The 23,328-nt window shown below is 47.6% G+C and overlaps 1 protein-coding gene across 1 annotated transcript in view; it reads left to right on the top strand.

The window, feature by feature from the left end:
* Nucleotides 1-8,652: 8,652 nt before the first annotated feature.
* Nucleotides 8,653-23,328, top strand: part of hdlbpa (high density lipoprotein binding protein a) — a 52,396-nt gene continuing 37,720 nt past the window's right edge. The window contains exon 1 of the mRNA XM_072255800.1: nucleotides 8,653-8,758. The gene's annotated coding sequence lies outside the window, so the exon portion shown is untranslated. The remainder of the gene's footprint in view (nucleotides 8,759-23,328) is intronic.

The raw sequence follows: 23,328 nt of genomic DNA, 5'->3' as shown, positions 1-23,328 counted from the left end.
CCCTCCACTCCCCTCTCCTTTCCTGATTACCTCCATTCCTCTCTCTTCCCCATTTCCTCCACTCCACTCTCCCTTTCCTCCATTCCCTTCCTTTCCCCATTATCTCCGTTCCTCTCTCATTTCCCCGTTCCCTCTATTCCTCTCCATGTTCCCTCCATTCCTCTCCTTTCCCCTCCCCTCCCCTCCATTCCCTCTCTCCTTTCCCCATTCCCTCCGTTCCTCTCTCATTTCCCCGTTCCCTGCATTCCTCTCCTTTCTCGTTCCCTCCATTCCCCATTCCCTCCATTCCTCATTCTGTCCATTGCACACCATTCCTCAATTACACTCCTTTCCTCATTCCCTCCACTCCTTTCCTTTCCCCATTCCCTCCACTCCCCTGCCCTTTCCTCATTCCCTCCATTCCTCTGCGTTCCCTATTCCCTCCATTCATCTCCTTTCCTCATTCCCTCCACTACCTTCTCCTTTCCCCATTCCAACCCATCCTCTCCTTTCCCCATTCCCTCCATTCCTCTCCTTTCCCCATTCCCTCCATTCCTCTCCTTTCCCCATTTCCTCCAATCCCCATTCCCCCTTTCCTCGTTCTCTCCACTCCCCTCTCCTTTCCCCGTTCCCTCCAGTCCTCTCCTTTCCTCATTCCCTCTAATCCTCTCCTTTCCCCATTCCCTCCATTCCTCTCCCCTTTCCCTATACCCTCCATTCATCTCCTTTCCTCATTCCCTCCATTACCTTCTCCTTCCCCCATTCCATCCAATCCTCTCCTTTCCCAATTCCCTCCATTTCTCTCCTTTACCCATTCCCTCCATTCCTCTCCTTTCCCCATTCCCTCCATTCCTCTCTCCTTTCCCCATTCCCTCCGTTTCTCTCTCATTTTGCCATTCTCTCCATTCCTCCTTTCCTCATTCCCTCCAATCCCCATTCCCCCTTTCCTCATTCCCTCCACTTCCCTCTCCTTTCCCCATTTCCTCCATTCCTCTCTTTTCCCCATTCCCTCCCTTCCTCTCTTTTCCCCATTCCCTCCATTCCTTTCCTTTCCCCATTCCCTCCACTCCCCCTCTCCTTTCTCCATTCCCTTCATTCCTCTCTGCTTTCCCCATTCCCTCCACTCCCCTCTCCTTTCCCCATTACCTCCACTACTCTCCTTTCCCCATTCCCTTCATTGCATTCCTTTCCTCCAGTACACTCCTTTCCCCATTCCCTCCGCTCCCCCTTTCCTTTCCCCATTCCCTTCACTCCCCTCTCCTTTCCTCATTCCAATTCCTCTCCGTTCTCCATTCCCTCCATTACACTCCTTTCCCCATTCCCTCCAATCCTCTCCTTTCGTTCCCTCCACTCCCCTCTCCTTTCCTCATTCCCTCAATTCCTCTCTGTTCTCCACTTTCTCCATTCCTCTCCCCTTTCCCCATTCCCTCCACTCCTCTCCTCGTTCCCTCCACTCCCCTCTCCTTTCCCCGTTCCCTCCACTCCTCTCCTTTCATTACCTCCACTCCCCTCTCCTTTCGTGATTACCTCCATTCCTCTTTATTCCCTAATTTCTCCACTCCTCTCCCTTGCCTCCATTCCCTTCCCCATTCTCTCCATTCCTCTCTCATTTCCCCATTCCCTCTATTCCTCTCCGTTCTCCATTCCCTCCATTACACTCCTTTCCCCATTACCTCCATTCTTCTCCTTTCCCTCCAATCCTCTCCTTCCCCTTCCCTCCACTCCCCTCTCCTTTTCCCATTCCCTTCATTCCCCCTCCTTCCCCCATTCCCTCCATTACTCTTTTCCCCATTTCTTCTATTACTCTCCTTTCCCATCTCCTTTCCCCATTCCCTCCATTCCTCTCTCATTTCCCCGTTCCCTGCATTCCTCTCCTTTCCTCATTCCCTCTATTGCACTCCATTCCATGTTACACTCTTTTCTTTATTCCCTCCACTCCCCCTTTCCTTTTCCCATTCCCTCCACTCTGCTCTTTCATCATTCCCTCCATTCCTCTCCTTTCCTCATTCCTTCCACTCCTCTCCTTTCCTCATTACCTCCGTTCCTCTCCTTTCCCCATTCCCTCCATTCCTCTCCTTTCCCAATTCCCTCCATTCCTCTGCTTTCCCCATTCCTATTACTCTCTTTTCCCATTCCCTCCATTCCCCATTACCTCCATTCCTCTCCTTTCCCCATTCCCTCTGTTCCTCTCATTTCCCCGTTCCCTCCATTCCTCTCCTTTACTCATTCCCTCCATTCCTCTGCTTCCCCCATACCCTCCATTCCTCTCCTTTCCCATTCCCTCCATTCCTCATTCCCTCTATTCCCCATTACCTCCACTCCTTTCCCCATTCCCTCCATTATTTTCCTTTCCCCATTCCCTCCATTATTTTCCTTTCCCCATTCCCTCCATTCCTCTCTTTTCCCCATTCCCTCCATTCCTCTATTTCCCCATTCCCTCCATTCCTCTTATTTTCCCGTTCCCTCCAATACTCTCCCTTCCTCGTTCCCTCCACTCCCCTCTCCTTCCCCCGTACCCTCCATTCCTCTCCATAGCTCATTCCCTCCACTCCTCTCCGTTTCTCCACTCCTCTCCTTTCCCCATTCCTCCATTCCTCTCATGTCCCCGTTCCCTCCAATACTCTCTTTTCCTCGTTCCCTCCACTCCCCTCTCCTTTCCCCATTCCTTCCATTTCTCTCCTTTCCCCATTACATCCATTCCTTTCTCTTTTCCTCATTCCCTCTATTCCTCTCCTTTCTTCATTCCCTCCACTCCTCTCCTTTCCTCATTACCTCCATTCCTCTCCTTTCCCCATTCTCTCCACTCCCCTCTCCCTTCCCTCCGTTCCTCATTCCCTCCATTCCTCTCTCCTTTCCACATTCCCTCCGTTCCTCTCTCATTTCCCCGTTCTCTCCATTCCTCGTTCCCTCCATCCCTCTGCTTTCCCCATACCCTCCATCCCTCTGCTTTCCCCATACTCTCCCTTCCTCATTCTCTCCATCTCTCTCTCCTTTCCTCATTCCCTCCACTCTCCCTTTCCTTTCCCCATTCCCTCCACTCTCCTGCCCTTTCCTCATTCCCTCTATTACCTTCTTTCACCATTCCATCCAATCCTCTCCTTTCCTCATTCCCTCCACTCCTGTCTCCTCTCCCCATTTCGTTTCCTCTCCTTTTGCCATTCCCTCCATTCCTCTCCTTCCCCATTCCCTCCATTCCTCTTTCCCCATTACCTTCATTCCTCTCTCTTTTCCCCATTCCCTCCATTCCTCTCTCATTTCCGTTCCCTCTATTCCTTTCCTTGTTCTTTCCATTCCTCTGCTTTCCCCACACCCTCCATTCCTCTCCTTTCCCCATTCCCTCCATTCCCCATTACCTCCAATCCCCTCCTTTCCCATTCTCTCCATTCCCCATTCCCTCCATTCATTACCTTTCCTCATTTCCTTCATTACCTCCTCCTTTCCCCACTCCCTCCATTCCTCTCTCCTTTCCTCAGTCCCTCCATTCCTCTCCTTTCCCCATTCCCTCCAATCCACTCTCCTTTCCCCATTCCCTCCATTCCTCTCCTTTCCCCATTCCCTCCATTGCACTCCTTTCCTCCAGTACACTCCTTTCCTCATTCCCACCACTCCCCCTTTCCTTTCCCCATTCCCTCCATTCATCTCCTTTCCTCATTCCCTCCACTCCTCTCTCCTTTCCCCATTCCCTCCTTTCCTCCCCTTTCCCCATTCCCTTCATTCCTCTCCCCTTTCCCCATTCCCTCAGCTCCACTCTCCCTTCCCATTAACTCCATTCCTCGTTCCCTCCATTCCTCTTCTTTCCTCATTCCCTCCATTCCTCATCCCATCCACTCCCCTCTACTTTCCCCATTCCCTCCCCTCCCTTATCCTCATTCCCTCTATCCCTTTCCCCATTCCCCTCCATTCCTCATTCCCTCCACTCAACTCTCCTTTCCCCTTTCCTCCATTCCTCTATCCCCATTCTGTCCACTCCCCTCTCCTTTCCCCATTCTCTCCATTCCTCTCTTTTCCCTATTCCCTTCATTCCTCTCTCCCCTTTCCCCATTCCCTCCACTCCACTCTCCTTTCCCCATTAACTCCATTCCTCTCCTTTCCTCGTTCCCTCCATTCCTCTCCTTTCCCCATTCCCTCCACTCCTGTCCTTTTCCCAATCTTGCCATTCTTCTTTCTCCATTCCCTCCACTCCCCTCTCCTTTCCCATTCCCTCCACTCCCCTCTCCTTTCCCATTCCCTCCATTCCTCTCCTTTTCCCATTCCCTCCATTCCTCACCTTTCCCCTTCTCCTTACGCCATTCCCTGCATTTGTCTCCTTTCCTCATTCTCTCCATTCCTCTCTTTTCCTCATTCCCTCCACTCCTCACCTTTCCCCATTCCCTGCATTCCCCTCTCCTTTCCTCATTCTCTCCACTCTTCTCCTTTCCCCATTCCCTCCACTCTCCTCTCCTTCCCCATTCCCTCCATTCCTCTCCTTTCCCCATTCCCACCGCTCCTCTCATTTCCCCGTTCCCTCCATTCCTCCCCCTTCGTCGTTCCCTCCATTCCACATTCCCTCCACTCCTCTCGTTTCCCCATACCCTCCATTCCTCTTCTTTCCCCATTCCCTCCATTCTGCTCCTTTCCCAATTCCCTCCACTCCCCTCTCCTTTCCCAACTCCCTCCATTCCCCTCCTCCTTTCTGCATTCCCTCCATCTCCTTTCCCCATTCCCTCCACTCCTCTCTCCTTTCCTCCATCCATCTCCTTTCCCCATTCCCTCCACTCTCCTCTCATTCCCTCCATTCCTCTCCTTTCCCTATTCCCTCCACTCCCCTTTCCTTTCCTTATTCCCTCCATTCCTCCCCTTTCCCCATCCCCTCCATTCCTCTCCTTTCCTCATTCCCTCCACTCCCTTCTCCTTTCCTCATTCCCTCCATTCCTCTCCTTTACCCATTCCCTCCATTCCTCAACTTTCCCCATTCTCTCCACTTCCCTTTCCTTTCTCCATTCCTCTCCTTTTTGCATTCCCTCTATTCCTCTCCTTTCCCCATTCCTTTCTCCTTTCCTCATTCCCACCACTCCCTTCTCCTTTCCTCATTCCCTCCACTCTCCTTTCCTCATTCCCTCCATTCCTCTCCTTTCCCCATTCCTTCTATTCCTCTCCTTTCCCCACTCCCTCCCCCTTCCATCCATTCCTCTCCTCTCCCCATTCTTTCCATTCCTCTGCTTTCCCCACTCCCTCCTCTCCCCTCTCCTTTCCCCATTCTGTGGTAAACCATATATCTGTTGTACCTGTGTTAACTGTCTGGACACGCCCCTCTGCTGACTGCCCCTGTGGCTGCTCCCACAGACCCTTGAATGAAGGTGATTTCGCCTTGCCCCTCCCCCTCAGTCCAGGGGCAGACGCTCACCATGGAGGTCGTATTGTACAGTGAATAAAAGCCTTTCAGTATTTACACTACTTCAGTCTTTTGGAAGTATTGAATGTGCTTCACATTCCCGCTATTCCTCTCCTTTCCCCAATCCCTCCACTCCTCTCCTTTCCCCATTACCTCTACTCCCCTCTCCTTTCCTCATTCCCTCCATTCCTCTCCTTTCCCCATTCCTTCCATTCCTCTCCTTTCCCCATTCCTTCCATTCCTCTTATGTCCCCGTTCCCTCCAATACTCTTTTCCTCGTTCCCTCCACTCCCCTCTCCTTTCCCCAATCCCTCCACTCCTCTCCTTTCCCCAATCCCTCCACTCCTCTCCTTTCCCCATTACCTCCACTCCCCTCTTCTTTCCCCAATCCCTCCATTCCTTTCCTTTCCCCATTACCTCCACTCCCCTCTCCTTTCCCCAATCCCTCCATTCCTCTCCTTTCCCCATTCCCCTCTACTCCCCTCTCCTTTCCTCATTCCCTCCATTCCTCTTTCCTCATTCCCTCCTTTCCCCATTCCCTCCATTCCTCTCTCCTTTCCTCATTGCTTCCACTCCCCTCTCCTGCCCTCATTCCCTCCACTCCCATCCTTTCCCCATTCACCCTCTCCCCTCCCCCTCTACCTTGCATACATTTCCCCCTCCCCATTCTAGCTCTCTCCTCCCCTCTCCTTTCACCACGCTCCCTCCCACCTTCCCCATTCTCCCCTCCCTTCCCCATTCTCTCTCTCCATTCCCATTCTCCATCTCCCCACCCCTCCAATTTCCCCACTTTTTTCCTCCCCGTTCTCCATCCTCCCTCCCTAAAATCTAATTCTCTCACATCCTCTCCCACTTTACCCATTCTCTGCACCCCCTATCCTTTCCACATCCTCTCTCTCCTGCCCATCCTTTCCCCATTCTCTCCCTCCCTCCTCCTTCCCCATTCTCCCTCTCTCCTCTGCTCTACTTTCCCCATTCTAGCTCTTTCAACCACTCTCCCTCTCCCCAATTCTCCCCTCCACTATCCTCCCTCTCTTCTCCTCTCCCCCATTCCTTTCTCCATCACCCCTCCCCCTCTGCTCTACCTTTCTCATTCTCGCCCTCTCCACCACTGCCCATCCTTCCCTCTCATACTCAAATCCTCCACCACTCATCCCATCCATCCCCTCGCCCTCCATCTTCCCCCACCTCTACCTTTCCGCCCAACCCCATCCTTCCCCCTCACCCTTCTCCTCCCCCTCACACACCCATCCTTCTCTCTCACCCCTTCCCTACCCCTCCTCCAATCCTATCCCCTCACCCCTCTTCTCCCATCCTTCCCCATCACCCCTTCCCTTCCACCTCCTCCAATCGTTCCCCCTCACCCCCATCCCTCCCCTAACCCCTCTCCTCCCATCCTATCCCCTCTCCTCCCATCCTTCCACCTCAGCCCTATCCTTCCCCTCACCATCTTCCCTCATCTTTTCCCCACATCTCTCACCCCATCCTTCCACTTCACCCCCATTCCATTCACCACTCACTCACCGTCCTTCTGCTTCACCCCCATCCTTCCCTCTCACCCCTTTCTCCCTCTTCCCCTCAGTTCCCCCACCTCCCCATCCCAATTCCTCCACATCCCCTCAATTCCCCCACCTCCCCATCCCAAACCCCCTCCTCCCCATCCCCTCAATTCTCTCACCTCCCCATTCCCTCAATTCTCTCACCTCCCCACCCCCTCAATTCTCTCACCTCCCCACCCCAATTCTCCCACCACCCCCATCTCACCATCCTCTCAATTCTCCCATATCCCCATCCCCTCAATTCTCCCACCTCCCCATCCCCTCAATTCTCTCACCACCCCACCCCCTCAATTCTCTCACCTCCCCATCCCCTCAATTCTCCCACCACCCCCATCTCACCATCCCCTCAATTCTCCCACCTCCCCATCCCCTCTATTCTCTCACCTCCCCACCCCCCTCAATTCTCCCACCACCCCCATCTCACCATCCCCTCAATTCTCCCATATCCCCATCCCCTCAATTCTCCCACCTCCCCATCCCCTCATTTCTCCCACATCCACCTCCCCATCCGCTCAATTCCCCCACCTCACCATCCCCTCAATTCCCCTAACCTCCCCTCAAATCTCCCACTTTCCCATCCCCTCAGTTTCCCCACCTTCCCATCCCCTCAATTCTCCCACCTCCCCATCCCCTCAATTCCACATCCCCTCAATTCTCCCATATCCCCCACCTCCCCATCCCCTCAAATCCCCCAACCACTCATCCCCTCAATTCTCCCAATCTTCACCTCCCCATCCCCTCAAATCCCCCAACCCCCACCTCCCATCCCCTCAAAACCCCAACCCCCATCCCCTCAATTCCCCTAACCCCCACCTCCCATCCCAATTCCCCTAACTCCCCATCCCCTCAATTCTCCCAACCCCATCCCAATTCCCCGTCCCCCACTTCCCCATCCCCTCAATTCTCCCACCTCATCCCCTCAATTTCCCCCCTCATCCCCTCAATTTCCCCCCTCCTCATCCCCTCAATTTCCCCACCTCCCCCTCCCCTCAATTCCACCTCCCCAACCCCTCACTTCCCCCACTTATCCATGCCCTCAATTCCCCCACCTCCCCATCCCCTCAATTCCCCAACACCCATCCCCTCAATTCCCCCCACCTCTCCATCCCCTGAATTCCCCCACTTCCCCATCCCCTCAATTCTCCCACCTCCCTATCCCCTCAATTCTCCCACCTCCCCATTCCCTCAATTCTCCCACCTCCCCATCCCCTCAAATCTCCCACCTCCCCATCCTTCCCCCTGCCCTATCCCCACCTCCCCCACATCGGTCTATCCTCCCACCCCCACCCCATACTCCTTTCTGCACTTTCCTCCATCTGCACCTTTGTCTCTTCCTGTCTTCCTTCCATCCCTCCTTTCTCCTCCCCATCCATTCCTTCTCATCCCTCATTCTCCTACTCCATTCAACTCACCATTCCCCATCCCTTCCCAATGCCACCTTTGTCCCTTCTTCACCCCCCATTTCACATCATCTTGGTGGCTCATTCGCATCTCTTCACTCCAGATTCCAACCTCTCATTCTACAATTCCACTGTCTTTCCCTCATTCCCTTTCCCTACTTTCTGAACGGGGGGTTCATTCCCCTTCTTCCTTCCCTCATTATTTCTTTCCCTGTTCTTTATTCTCCATAACCCTATATGCTTCCCTCTCCCCCACTTCACTCCTTTTCTTCCCCTCATCCATCTCCTATTCCCTCCCTCTCCCTCTCCCCACCCTCACGCCCCCACTCTGACGTCTCGACCTGTGATTGGGGCAGAGGCCCGGCTATAAGCGGCCGCCCTGCGATTCCCCTCACTCTGGAGTTCAGGAGCTTCTCTATCCGAGAGAGCTGTGAAGACATCACGACCTGGTGAGTACCGGAGGAGGCCGCCCTGGCTCCCGGACTCGGCCACGGTGACCGGGTGTCACCGTCCCGCAGACCCGCCTGAGCCAGCTGGCTGTCGGTGAGCAGCTGGGTCCAGGGGCCTGCCATTTACTGTACCGCCAGCCTATTCTTGGCTTGCGGTGGCGGTGGCGCCGGCTGCAGCCTGGCCCGGCCCGGGGACGGGGTGGGAGCAGGGGTGCTGGGGGCCCGGTGTGAGGCGGCCAGCGGCCGGCAGCCGGCGGACGCACTCCCACCGAGCCGCTACTCATTTTTTTCCGCTGCGCGAGAGCCGCTGGGATAAGAGCTACGTGTCAGCACTGCGCAGGCGCACAAACTCTGCGAAGTTTTTCCAAAGTTTTTTTCACCTTAGAAGTTTTCTCTTTTTCTGTTCCCCCCCCCAAAAAATTCCTAGTGACAGAGTGACCTGATTTGATGCCCCCCCCTTTTTTGTCCTACTTCTGATCATTGATATCTTTTATAATTGAAATATTCAGAAGTGCTGGTGTCTGTTTTTTTACTGAAACAAAAGTGATTATGCAATGAGTTTTGCTACGTGGAATAATTCAGAACAGGTCTGTGGTAAAAATGTCTGGGATTTCTGCAATCTACATTTAAAGCCCTTGCCCTGTTTTACAATTGCCTTCACTTTTTTTCCCAATCTTTTTTCCAGATTTTTTCCCATCATATTATTTTTTGGTTGTTTCAGCCGTTCATCGGCTTGTCTGGTGACGTTGTCACTTTCTGAAGCATTTTATGGGATGGGCTCTGAAAGGGCAATCTGTTTTTGGCTTGCAAGTTTTCCCATACTTTTGTCTGACATTGGGTGCTGATTTTGTTTTTTGTGTGTTAGATTATTATGTGAAGATGTTAATTCAAAGTGCCAGGATTGCGGAATTAGTGTACAGACCAGTTTACTGATTCGTTTTCACAATGTATCATTATCGTATAGTCAATGTTCATTAACTTTCATGTCAATTATTTTTTTTCGCTTTCCCCTCAGTTGTCTGTACCCAGTGATTGCTCCTAACATTTTTAAGATCTGAATTCACTTCGTCGCCCAAAGATTGTATGTGTGGCACCATAATCTGCCACATGTTATACATCACGCAAGAATTAACCTTGCGTGATATATACATGTGGATCAGCTGATATACCTTTCCAGCCAGTATGAAAATAGATGAATGATTTTTAAGAGTAAATTTCATCCCCACTTTATACCTTTTTAAAGTATTTGTTCTGAGATGGTAAATTTAATCATTTTAATCTGTGCTGGCGCTGTGTGCTTTGAAACTTAAATTGATTAATTTCTGTGAGCTTTTATGTTTTTATATATATTAACTGTTTCTACATCAGTCATTCTGGTTACACACAAGTGTGCATGGTCTTTAACATGTTTTTTACTGGTCCAGTTCTTTATCTGCTAACGTACCTAGATTCCATTTTGTTGCAGGGCGTGACGGTAGCATTGAGGTTAGTGTGATGCTATTACAGCTTGCGCTTCGGAGTTCAATTCCAGCGCCATCTGTAAGGAGTTTGTACGTTCACTCTGAACTCTGTGAGTTTCCTCCTGAGTTCAGCAATGTGTACCGGTCATTGTCAACTTTCCTGTGATTTAGGCTGGTGTTAAACTGCTGGGCAGTGCGGCTCACTGGGCCAACAGGGTCTGTTCCCCACTGTGTCTCTGAATAAAATAAAATGCAAAACAGCTGGAATTCTCTGAAATAGCATTCTACAATTTTATACCTTTTTTTGACATGATTCTTGTTAATTTGGCCAGTTTTCATTGTGCAAAGAAATTATTTCTTAATGAAGTAATATCTGAACTGTAAGATTACAGAGCTGTAATTTATTGAACTGTTTTGCATTTTTCCATTGTTTCATAATAAGAAATAGTTTGAACATTGTACTTGTAATGCAGAAACAGCCTATTCTCCAGTCTGTCACTACTTGTGTTGCAAACAAACGTCTTCCAATTTATTTCTAAGTGCTTTCATATTTTCCCCACCCCACCCTTGCCTGCTGTTTGCGTTAATTGTGTGGTACCAAGTCCCACATTGTGTGAATGTGAGAACACTAAAAGGCCATTCACTCGTGAGTCAGCTGTGCCATTCCGTAGATCATAGCTAATCCGTTCTTGGTCTAGGCTCAACTTGCCTGTTCCCATAATCCCCTTACACTCAGAAAAATCTAGCTGTAAAGACTACATTTTTCTTTTTGAGCTGTACAACGAAACATTCCTTTGGCAAGCTAGGATATTTTCAGATTAAAGCTCTTGTGTACATACCCATAATACATTTTGCCACCTGCTCTATCTACTTCCATATAATATTTCACTCAGTCGCTTTCCTTAACACACTGAAATGAGCCAAGGTCTTGAGTAGTAATTGGGCATAAGTTACCATAATCAGGGGAACGAATTTGGAATTAATTTTCTGCCAAGTTATGACCCTAGTGGTGGGGCAAAAACAGTAGGGAATGTAAGAGGGGCTAAAATGTTTTTTTTTTCTGGAGGAAAAAGCACCTCAGTTCTTGGATTTATTTATGTGTAAGTGTGCATACAAAAACTGCACTTCGATCAGAATTTTAAAGCTGGCAGTTGTGCTCAGTGTTAACAGTTTTAACATTCCTTTCCAGCTTGGGCTGTCCACATCTGCTCACAGAACAATCGCATTCTCCCATTAGTTTTTCCCTGCAACCTGTTCTCTCCACATTCCCATCAACTTTTTTCCCAGATTCTACTGCTTAGCTGCATGCTAGGGGCAATCTTATGTCCAAAAGAATAGATAGCACCCTGGGTCAGGATCGAACCCAGGTCACAATAGTACGTGTGACACCTAAAAGAACTGCAGCTTTTGTGATTCAATTGCTTCCAGACATTTTTCTTTTCCTTTCTGCGTAGGTAGCACGGTAGCATAGTGGTTAGCATTAAGCTTTACAGTACCGGTGACCCGGGTTCAATTCCTGTTGCTGCCTGTAAGGACTTTGTATGTTCTTCCTGTGACCGGGTGTGTTTCCTCTCACAGTCCAAAGACGTACGAGTTAGTAAGTTAATTGTCTCGCAATTAGACTAGGATTAAATCAGGGGATCACTGGGCAGTGTGGCTCAAAAGGCCTATTCCATACTGAATTGCAATAAAATAAACTTGAAATGGTGGGAGGAGAGCATCTTTGATTTACTTAACTGGTTTTTAAAAAAAATAGAGTAATTGGGGTTGCAAATCATACCTCGATGGTTTTACCTATTGTCAATCGCAGCTTTTTTTTTTGGTATCTTGAGTGCTTGAGTAATCTGCCAGAATCTGCCCTTGTCTACAGTTTGTGTGATTTGATTTATCAGTAAGAGTTATTGCCTTATTTACTGTTTCTTTAATAGGTATTGGTTGTCTCAGAATCAGGTTTATTATCAGTGACGCGTTGTGAAGTTTGTTTTGCAGCAACAGTACAGTGCAAGATTTAAAAATTGCTTTAAGTTACAAAATAATTAGTGCAAAGGTGAATAACAGGGTGTTGTTTGTGGACTTTTCAGAAGTCTGATGGCAGAGGGGAGCAAACGTGTTGAGTGTGGGTCCCACTTGATGTTAGTAACAGGAAGAGGCCATGTCGGGGATGATGGATGTTGTCTTCCTGCGACGCTGCCTCGCGAGGCCCTCAGTGGTGGGGAGGGTTGTGTTGTGTCCATGATGGAACTGGCTGGGTCTCCAATCCTTTTGTAATCCCGTGGGCTTCAACTTCCGCACCAGCCTGTCAGAATGGTCTCATTTCTAGAAAATCTGTACCAGGTCGTCTCAAAACCCAAATGAAGGCTGCTGATATGGCTTGTTTGTGGTTGCATTGATGGGTTGGGCTCATGATAGATTCCCTGGATATTGATGCCCAGGAATTTGAAGCTGCTCATGTTTTCCACTACTGATCCCTCAATGAGGGTGGGTGTGTATGTTCTTCCAATTTCCCTTTTGGAAGACCATAATCAATCCCTTGGTCTCGCAGACATTGAGGGTAATGTGCTTGTTGTTGTGACACTATTTAACCAGCTGATGAAGAACAAAACTCCTTTCAACCCCTTAAGAAATGCAATAGCACAGAAGCTAAGCACAGCAAGATCCTATTAACAGTCGTGATTATGGAATTGTCACTGATTAGTGCAGATAGAGATTATTTGAACCGTGCAGGTGCTACCAAAGCACCTGTAGCTCCATCCACCAGTCCAGGTTCTGTGGCTTTGCAAGTTTTTCACACTGTACATTTGGCCAATATCTTGAAGGCAACAGTGCTGTAACACTTTCAAACTATGTGAAGAGAACAGCCTGCCCTCACTTTGTATTCCCTACTCCAAGGAGAATAGCCTCAACTTAACTTTTTTTTCCCCCATGAATCTTTTCTGGAACCTTCTATTTCCTTTACTTTCTTTGTACGTATGAAACTTAACATTTGATATTAACCAGTGTGTGAAAGTTCAATAAGAATTCTCTACTTTGATGTGTTGTGACACTTGATGAGCTCAGATTTGTTTGACTTGTGAATTGCTTGTTTAACTTGCCCTGTAGTTTGCAATAGGTTGTGTATGCATACCTGCAGAGTTCCCTGCACTTTCTACTGCAACATGTGGCTTTGTAGTTCTCGGCATACAGCTACCCATTCTACCAGCTTGTCTCCTCCAACAATTCATCATTAACCCTTTACAGCTCATAATACAGGTTGACTACCCCTTATCCAAAATGCTTCGAGCCAGAGGTGTTTCAGATTTTGGGATGTATAATGAGATAGCTTGTGGTCATCATCGTTCCCAACTCTGAATTTATGTGCTACCGTAAGCAGTATTTGTGTTACACTTGTTCATAGTTATGTACTTAACAGTAAAAACTTACTACATTCCATGAATACAATGAAAATATAGTGTGTGCAGTGTAACAAAAGCAGATTCAGGAGAATACCTGAATCAGCTGTTGACCACCAACAAACAACAGCAGGCTTTCTCTCTCCACCTACAATGGCCAGTTTTGATTAAAAGGTTACGGTACACTTTTTTTTCAGCTTCACTATCGAATTGGTGGAGGAAGCTTCACACAGGTCCGGGAGTGAGATTTTTTTAAAAAGTTTTTGCAGGAATTTTACAGTGGTGCAGCCATGATTCATTAGCAAGGACGAATAAAAATAAGATGGTGACAAGCAGAGCAGACTTTTAGTTTTGGAGTGCCTTCTGTGAGTGATTCAGGGTTAGTGGGGAGGCTTTGACTCATCAGGCTTAGGCAAGGTGTCTACTTAGTTTCTTCATTCTTCATTCTCTTGTCTGTTGGTGCCTAATTAGAGCAGTGAGAATGGCTGCAGGGACTCTGTGTTTGTTGGGAAATGTTGGAATTCCGGGAGACCTCCAGCCTTCCAGAAAACCACATCTGCACCAGGTGCACCGAACTGCAGCTCCTTAGAGAATGTGTTGTGGAACTGGAACCGCAGCTTGATGACCTTCAGCTCATATGGGAAATCGAGGAGATGACAGATAGGAGCTACAGGGAGGGAATTTTCAATAATAAGTGTACCATTTGGGTACTGTTGGGGAGGGGGGAGCTGCAGTGACCAGGTTTCTGGTGCTGTGGCTCGGAAGGGTAGGGGAGAAGAAGAGGACTGCAGTAGTGATAAGGGATTCCATAGTTAGAGAAGTAGAAATTGAGATTCTGTGGATGCTATGGAGACACCTGGATGGTATGCTGCCTGCCAGGTGTGGCTGAGAAACTGGTGTGGGGGGGCCAGGGCTTCATAGTTCTGGATGATTGGGATCTATTATGAACTGTACAAAAGTGACAGGTTACACCTGAACCTGAGAGGGATTGATATCCTCGCAGGCAGGATTTGTTAGAGGTGTTGGGGTGGTTTCAGCTAATTTGGCAGGACATGGGAAACAGAGTGATAGAGCTGTTGGGTTACAAGCAGAGGCAGTGTGTAGCAAGACTGCCGGGAAGGATAGGGCAAAATGGCAGTCGGGGGATGAGTTGCGGTGTGGAAGGGGGTGTGAAATTGAAAAGGGTGATGGATACAGGACTGAAGGTGTTATATTTGAATGCACACAGTATATGGAATAAGGTAAGTAATCTTGTGCAGTTGGAGATTAGCCAGTATGACATCGTGGGTATCATTGAGTCATGGCTGAAAGAAGATTATAATTGGGAACTGAACGTCTAAGGATGCACATTGTATCAGAAGGACAGGCAAGCAGGCAGATGGGGGCGGCGTGGCTCTGCTTAAAACATGAAATCAAATTCTTAGAGTTGACAGAGGCTTGGAAGATATAGAATCCTTGTAGGTGGAGTTAAGAAACATAAGTAAAAGTTCCCTGATAGGAGTTGTATACAGGCCTCCAAATAGTAGCCAGAATGTGGAATACAAATTGCAACAGGAGAAAAGATGTGGTTTCAGAGTATTTGGAGACACAGTAAAAAAGGCCAAAGTCAGCATGGTGTCCTTAATAGAAAATCTTGTCTGACAAATCTGTTGGAATTCTTTGAGGAGATAATAAACAGGATAGACAAAGGAGAATTCTATCCTGTTTATTATCTCCTCAAAGAATTCCAACAGATTTGTCAGGCAAGATTTTCTGTTACGGAAACCATGCTGACTTTGGCCTTTTTTACTGTGCCTCCAAATACTCTGAAATCACATTGGTGGATGTCATGGACTTGGATTTTCGGAAGGCCTTTGACATAATGCCACGAATGAGGGTGCTTACCAAGCTATGAACCCATGTATTAAAGGAAAAGCAGTAGCATGGATAGAGCATTAGCTGATTGGCAGGAGGCAAAGATTGGGAATAAAGGGAGACTTTTCTGATTGGCTGGCAGTGAGTAGTGGTGTTTTGCAGGGGTCTGTGTTGGGACCTCTTCATTTTACTTTGTATGACAATGATTTTGATGACAGCCAAGTTTGTGGACGATATGAAGATGGGTGGAGAGGCAGGTTGTGTTAACAAATTTTTGATAATGGGCAAAGTATTGGCAGATGGAATACAGTGTTGGGAAGTGTATGGTCATCCACTTTAGTAGAAGGAATAAAAGTGTATACTATTTTCTAAACGGGGTGAAAATTCAAAAATCTGAGGTGCAATTGAGAGTGCTCATGCAGGATTCCCTAAAAGTTAATTTGTAGGTTGAATCAGTGGTAAGGAAGGCAAATGCATTCATTTTGAGAGAACTTGAATGTAATGCCTAATCTGTATAAGGCACTAATGAGACTTCAGTTGGAGTATTGTGAGCACTTTTGGGCTGTTATTTAAGAAAGTGTGTGGGTTCAAGGTTCATTGGAGAAGGTTCAGAGGAGGTTTATGAGAATGATTACAGGAATGAAGGGGTTATTATATGAGGAGCAATTCTGGGATTTGGGAAAATGAGGGGTGTATCTTGTTGAAACCTACGGAATGTGTGAAGACCAAGGTAGTGGAAATGGAGGGGATGCTTCCTATGGTGGGGGAGTCTAGGACCAAGAGGACACAGCCTCAGTAGAGGGACATCCATTTTGAATGGAGATGAAGAGGAATTTCCTTAGCCAGAAAGTGGTGAATCTGTGGGATTCTTTGGCACTTCGGTATTGGAGGCCAAGCCATTGGCTGTATTTAAGGCAAAGGTTGATTGAGACAGGGTGTGAAAGGTTATAGGGAGATGGCAGGAGAATGGGGTTGAGAGGGGAATGGATAAGCCATGGTGGAATGCTGGAGCAGACTCGATGGGCCAAATAGCCTCATCCTGCTCCTATGTCTACGGTATTTGTATCTTACTTCGGTTTTAGATTTTATGTAAGGTGTAAAAACAAAAAGCATTGTAGACTTGTTCTGGTTAGACTTTCGTCAGCAATGATCTTTGCAAACTTGCTTTTTTTTTGTTTTGTGCATTTTCTGTATTTCATTTGCTTCTGTTCATTACATATGTGAAGTCACTTCTCAGAACTGTCTATGACAGCGATCCCCAGCCACCGGGCCGCAAAGCATATGCTACCGGGCCGCGAGGAAACGATATGAGTCGGCTGCACCTTTCCTCATTCCCTGTCACGCACTGTTGAACTTGAACATAGGATTGCCAACTGTCCTGTATTTGCCGGGACATCCCGTATATTGGGCTAAATTGGTTTCTCCCATACGGGACCGCCCTTGTCCCATATTTTCCCCCGCTAAGGTAGAGCGTTCCTATGAAACCTTTCGTGCCGAAATGGCGTAAAGCGAAGAAGCAATTTCCATTAATTTATATGGAAAAATTTTTTGAGCATTCCCAGACCCAAAAAATAACCTACCGAATCATACCAAATAACACATAAAACCTAAAATAACACTAACATATAGTAAAAACATTAATGATATGATAAATACACATCCTATATAAAGTGGAAATAATGTATGTACAGTGTAGTCGGGAAGATTAAGCCAAAACTGATTTGTGGGGGAAAAAATCGGCACGTACACGCATGTGCACACAGGTGCCTGCGCAAGGCTTCATGGTCATGGTAGTCTTTCTCAGGGTAAACACAAGTGTCTCTCTGACGCGCTTTGATGGTGACGCGTTTTGATGGTGGTGTCTGAAAAGAGGATGCTGTCCAAGTTACATGCCATCTTGGACAATGTCTCCCATCCACTACATAATGGACTGGGTGGGCACAGGAGTACATTCAGCCAGAGACTCATCCCACCGAGATGCAGCACTGAGTGTCATAGGAAGTCATTCCTGCCTGTGGCCATCAAACTTTACAACTCCTCCCTTGGAGGGTCAGACACCCTGAGCCAATAGGCTGGTCCTGGACTTATTTCCTGGCATAATTCACATATTATTATTTAATTATTTATGGTTTTATATGGCTATATTTATACTCTGTTCTTGGTTGGTGCAACTGTAACGAAACCAAATTTCCCTCGGGATCAATAAAGTATGACTATGACACACACAAAAAGTGCTGGTGAACGCAGCAGGCCTGGCGGCATCTATAGGAAGAGGTACAGTTGACGTTTCGGACCGGGACCCTTCGTCTGGATTTGACTGCTACTTTTGTCCCTTATTTGGGAGTGAGAAAGTTGGCAACCCTAACTGTAAAAGACATGTTGAGGTGAGTTTAACCCTACTTGAACACACCCCCCCCCCCCCCCACCCAGCCGGCCAGTCCACAAGAATATTGTCAATATTAAACCGCTCCGCGGTGCAGAAAAGGTTGGGGACCCCCGGTCTATGATGTGCAGAGACCTGTGCATCGCCTGGGAACCTTCCCAACACCTTAGGGGTTTTTGGGTTTTCCATTTGTGACATCATGTCACAAGGATCTGGTATGTTTTTGGATTTTGGAGGGGTATTCAACCTGTACTATCAAGTTTGCTGTTTGCTGATCTTTATAATTGTGGTTTGCACTCCAGGATCCAAATAATGAATATAGATTTTTATCCTCCAATACCAATCTCGAGTGGTCAAATACTTGTTTTGCTAGTACTAATCAAAACAACCATTCAGTGTTGCCCTGTTTTATTTAAACTTGGTCATCTTTGTCCATGTTATCAATGTCCCCTTTACCCCACCATTAAGCCTATATCTGGCACCTTGCCTACAGGTCTCTGGAAATCCCTGCAGATCTCATGAGTTCAGATGGTGTTTGGGGTGGATGTGGGGGGGTGGGGGGTGGGGGAGGTAGGATCTAAGGGTCTGGTTCTGAGCTGTGTGCCTTCAGGAACATCTAACAGTATCTCACGCTGTGTGTTTTGAAATAATTAAATTGGTTAAATGTGATCACGGCAACGTGTTAGTTGAGGGTAGAAAATGTTTTACTTCAAATGGTCCCATGGGAGGTTCATCTCTACTTGATAGTTCCTTTTCCTTTATCCTGGGGGTGGGAGGGAGATATCTTCTGACTGTGGGGCATTGTATGTCAAGGCAGGTTTAGTGCATATCCCTAACGTAGGACTTGCACGTACTATCTTTTTGAGCTCAGCTGTTACTTGAATTTTTATTTTACCTTTTTTCCTTTATAAAATTAATCACAGGATTATCTCTGGTGTTGGGTAAGCTATTTCCTTTAATACTTTGTTTGATGGATTGAAAATTCAAATTGCTACTTGAATATTCCTTTAGAGTGAAATCTTTCATTGTTTTAAGTACTGGATGGGAAATTATTCCTACTGATTTAAAATCCTGCAATTCAAATTGAAGGGTTTTTCTTTTCAAAAACAGTTTTTCCTCAATCAGTTGAAATTCATTTCAAACCTGCCTCCTTAAATAGCAGTTACTCCTCGTGGAGCAGTAGGCTTGATGCATTAGGACTTCAATTACTTCATTCACCCTCTTGGGAGAATGGGTATAATTCATGGGAAGATGCTTGAAATACAGTTGATTCCGGGTAATTGGGGCAGCCACTTATTTAGGACAACTTTTAAAGAACTAAGCTAACCGTGAAAATACAAAAATGGGAAAATCTACCAATGTGGAAAATACAAGTAACACGCAAAATGCTGGAGAAATTCAGCAGATCAAGCAGCATCTGTGGAAAAGAGTAAATAGTCAATGTTACAGGCTGAGACCCTTCATTGGGACAGATGTTTCTCACCTCACCTACCACCCCACCAGCCTCTGTGTCCAGCACATAACTTCTGGTGTCTCCAACGAGATCCCACCACCAAGCATGTCTTTCCCTCCCCCTTTCTGATTTCCGCAGGGATCTCTTCCTTGTCCGTTTGTCTCTCTCCACTGTTCTCACTCCTGGCACTTAGCCTTGCAAGCAGAACACCTGCCCCTACACCTCCTCCCTCACTACCATTCAGGGCCCCAAACAGTGCTTCCAGAAGTGGGATCTCCCAGTGGTCACCCATTTTAATTCCAATTCCCAGTCCTATTCTGATATGTCCATCCATGGTCTCTACTGTCACAATGAGTCTACACTGAGGTTGGAGGAACAACACCTTGTATTCCATCTGGGTAGCTTCCAACCTGATGGCATGAACATTGATTTCTCGAACTTCCGGTAATCCCACCCCTTCACCATTTCCCCATTCCCCATTCCCATTTCCTTCTTGCCTTTTTTTTTCCTTGCCTGCCCCATTGCCTCTGCCTGGTGCTCCTCCACCTCCCCCCACCCCCCCACCTTTTTATTTCTTCCACCGCCTTCTGTTCTCTCCTAACGGACTTCCCCTTCTCCAGCCGTTAACTCTTTCACTAATCAACTTCCCAGCTTTTTACTTAATCTCTCTCTCCCCCTCCCCCCCCCCCCCGGGTTTCACCTACCACCTTGTGTTTCTCTCCCCCTCCCCATGTTTTAAATCTACTCCTCATCTTTTTCCCTCCAGTCCTGCCGAAGGGTTTCAGCCTGAATTGTCGACTGTACTTTTTTCATAGATGCTGCCTGGCCTGCTGAGTTCTTCCAGGTAGGTAGGTGTGTTCCAATATCTGCAGATTTTTTTTTCCTCTCTTGTTTGAGTTTCTAAATGGCATCAGTTCTGTGTGTTTTGTGTTCAAAAAAGCAACAATTTATTTTGTCAGTGATGATTGGCAAGAAGCAAGTAGTAACACACATCAAAGTTGCTGGTGAACGCAGCAGGCCAGGCAGCATCTCTAGGAAGAGGTACAGTCGACGTTTCAGGCCGAGACCCTTCGTCAGGACTAACTGAAGGAAGAGTGAGTAAGGGATTTGAAAGTTGGGGTGGGGGGGGAGATCCAAAATGATAGGAGAAGACAGGAGGGGGAGGGATGGAGCCAAGAGCTGGACAGGTGATTGGCAAAAGGGATATGAGAGGATCATGGGACAGGAAGTCCGGGAAGAAAGACAAGGGGGGGGGACCCAGAGGATGGGCAAGGGGTATATTCAGAGGGACAGAGGGAGAAAAAGAGTGAGAGAAAGAATGTGTGCATAAAAATAAGTAACAGATGGGGTACGAGGGGGAGGTGGGGCCTAGCGGAAGTTAGAGAAGTCAATGTTCATGCCATCAGGTTGGAGGCTACCCAGACGGAGTATAAGGTGTTGTTCCTCCAACCTGAGTGTGGCTTCTTCTTTACAGTAGAGGGGGCCGTGGATAGACATGTCAGAATGGGAATGGGATGTGGAATTAAAATGTGTGGCCCCTGGGAGATCCTGCTGTCTCTGGCGGACAGAGCGTAGATGTTCAGCAAAGCGGTCTCCCAGTCTGCGTCGGGTCTCGCCAATATATAGAAGGCCACATCGGGAGCACCGGACGCAGTATATCACCCCAGTCGACTCACAGGTGAAGTGTTGCCTCACCTGGAAGGACTGTTTGGGGCCCTGAATGGTGGTAAGGGAGGAAGTGTAAGGGCATGTGTAGCACTTGTTCCACTTACACGGATAAGTGCCAGGAGGGAGATCAGTGGGGAGAGATGGGGGGGACGAATGGACAAGGGAGTTGTGTAGGGAGCGATCCCTGCGGAATGCAGAGAGAGAGGGGGAGGGAAAGATGTGCTTAGTGGTGGGATCCCATTGGAGGTGGCGGAAGTTACGGAGAGTAATATGTTGGACCCGGAGGCTGGTGGGGTGGTAGGTGAGGACCAGGGGAACCCTATTCCTAGTGGGGTGGCGGGAGGATGGAGTGAGAGCAGATATACGTGAAATGGGTGAGATGCGTTTAAGAGCAGAGTTGATAGTGGAGGAAGGGAAGCCCCTTTCTTTAAAAAATGAAGACATCTCCCTCGTCCTAGAATGAAAAGCCTCATCCTGAGAGCAGATGCGGCGGAGACGGAGAAATTGCGAGAAGGGGATGGCGTTTTTGCAAGAGGCAGGGTGAGAAGAGGAATAGTCCAGATATACTGCGTCTGGTGCTCCCGATGTGGCCTTTTATATATTGGCGAGACCCGATGCAGACTGGGAGACCATTTTGCTGAACATCTACGCTCTGTCCGCCAGAGAAAGCAGGATCTCCCAGTGGCCACACATTTTAATTCCACATCTCATTCCCATTCTGACATGTCTATCCACGGCCTCCTCTACTGTAAAGATGAAGCCACACTCAGGTTGGAGGAACAACACCTTATATTCCGTCTGGGTAGCCTCCAACCTGATGGCATGAACATCGACTTCTCTAACTTCCGCTAGGCCCCACCTCCCCCTCGTACCCCATCCCCTATTTTTATACACACATTCTTTCTCTCACTCTCCTTTTTCTCCCTCTGTCCCTCTGAATATACCTCTTGCCCATCCTCTGGGTCCCCTCGCCCCCCCCCCGTCTTTCTTCCCGGACCTCCTGTCCCATGATCCTCTCGTATCCCTTTTGCCAATCACCTGTCCAGCTCTTGGCTCCATCCCTCCCCCTCCTGTCTTCTCCTATCATTTTGGATCTCCCCCTCCCCCTCCAACTCTCAAATCCCTTACTCACTCTTCCTTCAGTTAGTCCTGACGAAGGGTCTCGGCCTGAAACGTCGACTGCACCTCTTCCTACAGATGCTGCCTGGCCTGCTACGTTCACCAGTAACTTTGATGTGTGTTGCTTGAATTTCCAGCATCTGCAGAATTCCTGTTGTTAGCAAGTAGTAAGACAATTCAGGACTTTTCTGCTCTATGCTTTCAAGAATTGGGGTTTTGTGATGCCAGAGATAGCTAGAAGTGTAAATGAAATTATTTTTAATGCTTCAAGTTAGGAATGGCGAAGAATTTGTAGGTATGGACCATCATTTTGAATGTTAGTATGCAAATGAAAAATCAGATGATGCAATCGTCAAAAGTAATGTATGATGGCAGTCCATTATCTGAACTAGGTGTCTGTACTTACTGATTTTTGTTCACTTGCAACCAATCAAAAGAAGATGGAAGTGCACCCCAGATCCTTGGGTAACTATTAGGAACAAATATAGTCTTGTAGTGCTGTTGGGGTATTGGTAGTGTTCTAATTCTGTATTTCATTTAAATACAGAAAGTTTTAGTGAGTTAAACTTTTTCAGACCTTTTTAACTATTTTCATGAAACTTTGGGAATTTGGTGCAGTCACTTAATTGGGCAAAAATATACCGGTCCTGATGTGTCCCAATCAAAAGGAATCCATGGTATTTTATTTCCACTTAAATGTGTAATGTGAATTTTTGACATAAAGCACCATTTTTTAATCTATTTTTCAACTGAATATTAAGCACCCAAAGCCTCTGCTGTTGCTTGATTTGCTGATTAGGTATATGGTTGAACAGATCCACCCCACTGAGAAGGGGTATTTTTGAGGAATAAAAGTGCAATTTTATTTTGCATTGCAAGGACATGGGGGGGGGGGAGGAGATAGAGGAGCAAAGGAGACTACTTTCACTGGTCCCTCAAGCCTGCTCCACACTCAATATCATTATGGATTATCTATCCCCATGTCTGCCAGTTCCCCATGGCTGTTAATTCCCTTACTTAATTATTTCCGCCCTTCAAAAAAATTGCTACTTCCACTTTGATTGATGTAATCACCTAGACCCTCTGTGGGTTAGAGAGTCCCGAAGATTTGCTGCCCTCCAAAAGGAGCTATAGTGGGGAAATACTTGCTCCCTTAATGTTTGAACAATGTTATCGATTTGCTATGAATAAAAGCCATGTATTATGAACCTTGTTGTTTTTGTTCCAGCAGACCACCTGAGATC

The sequence above is a fragment of the Mobula birostris genome, chromosome 4 (genome assembly GCF_030028105.1).
Source record: "Mobula birostris isolate sMobBir1 chromosome 4, sMobBir1.hap1, whole genome shotgun sequence".
NCBI lineage: Eukaryota > Metazoa > Chordata > Chondrichthyes > Myliobatiformes > Myliobatidae > Mobula > Mobula birostris.
This window is presented reverse-complemented; position numbering and strand designations above follow the sequence as displayed.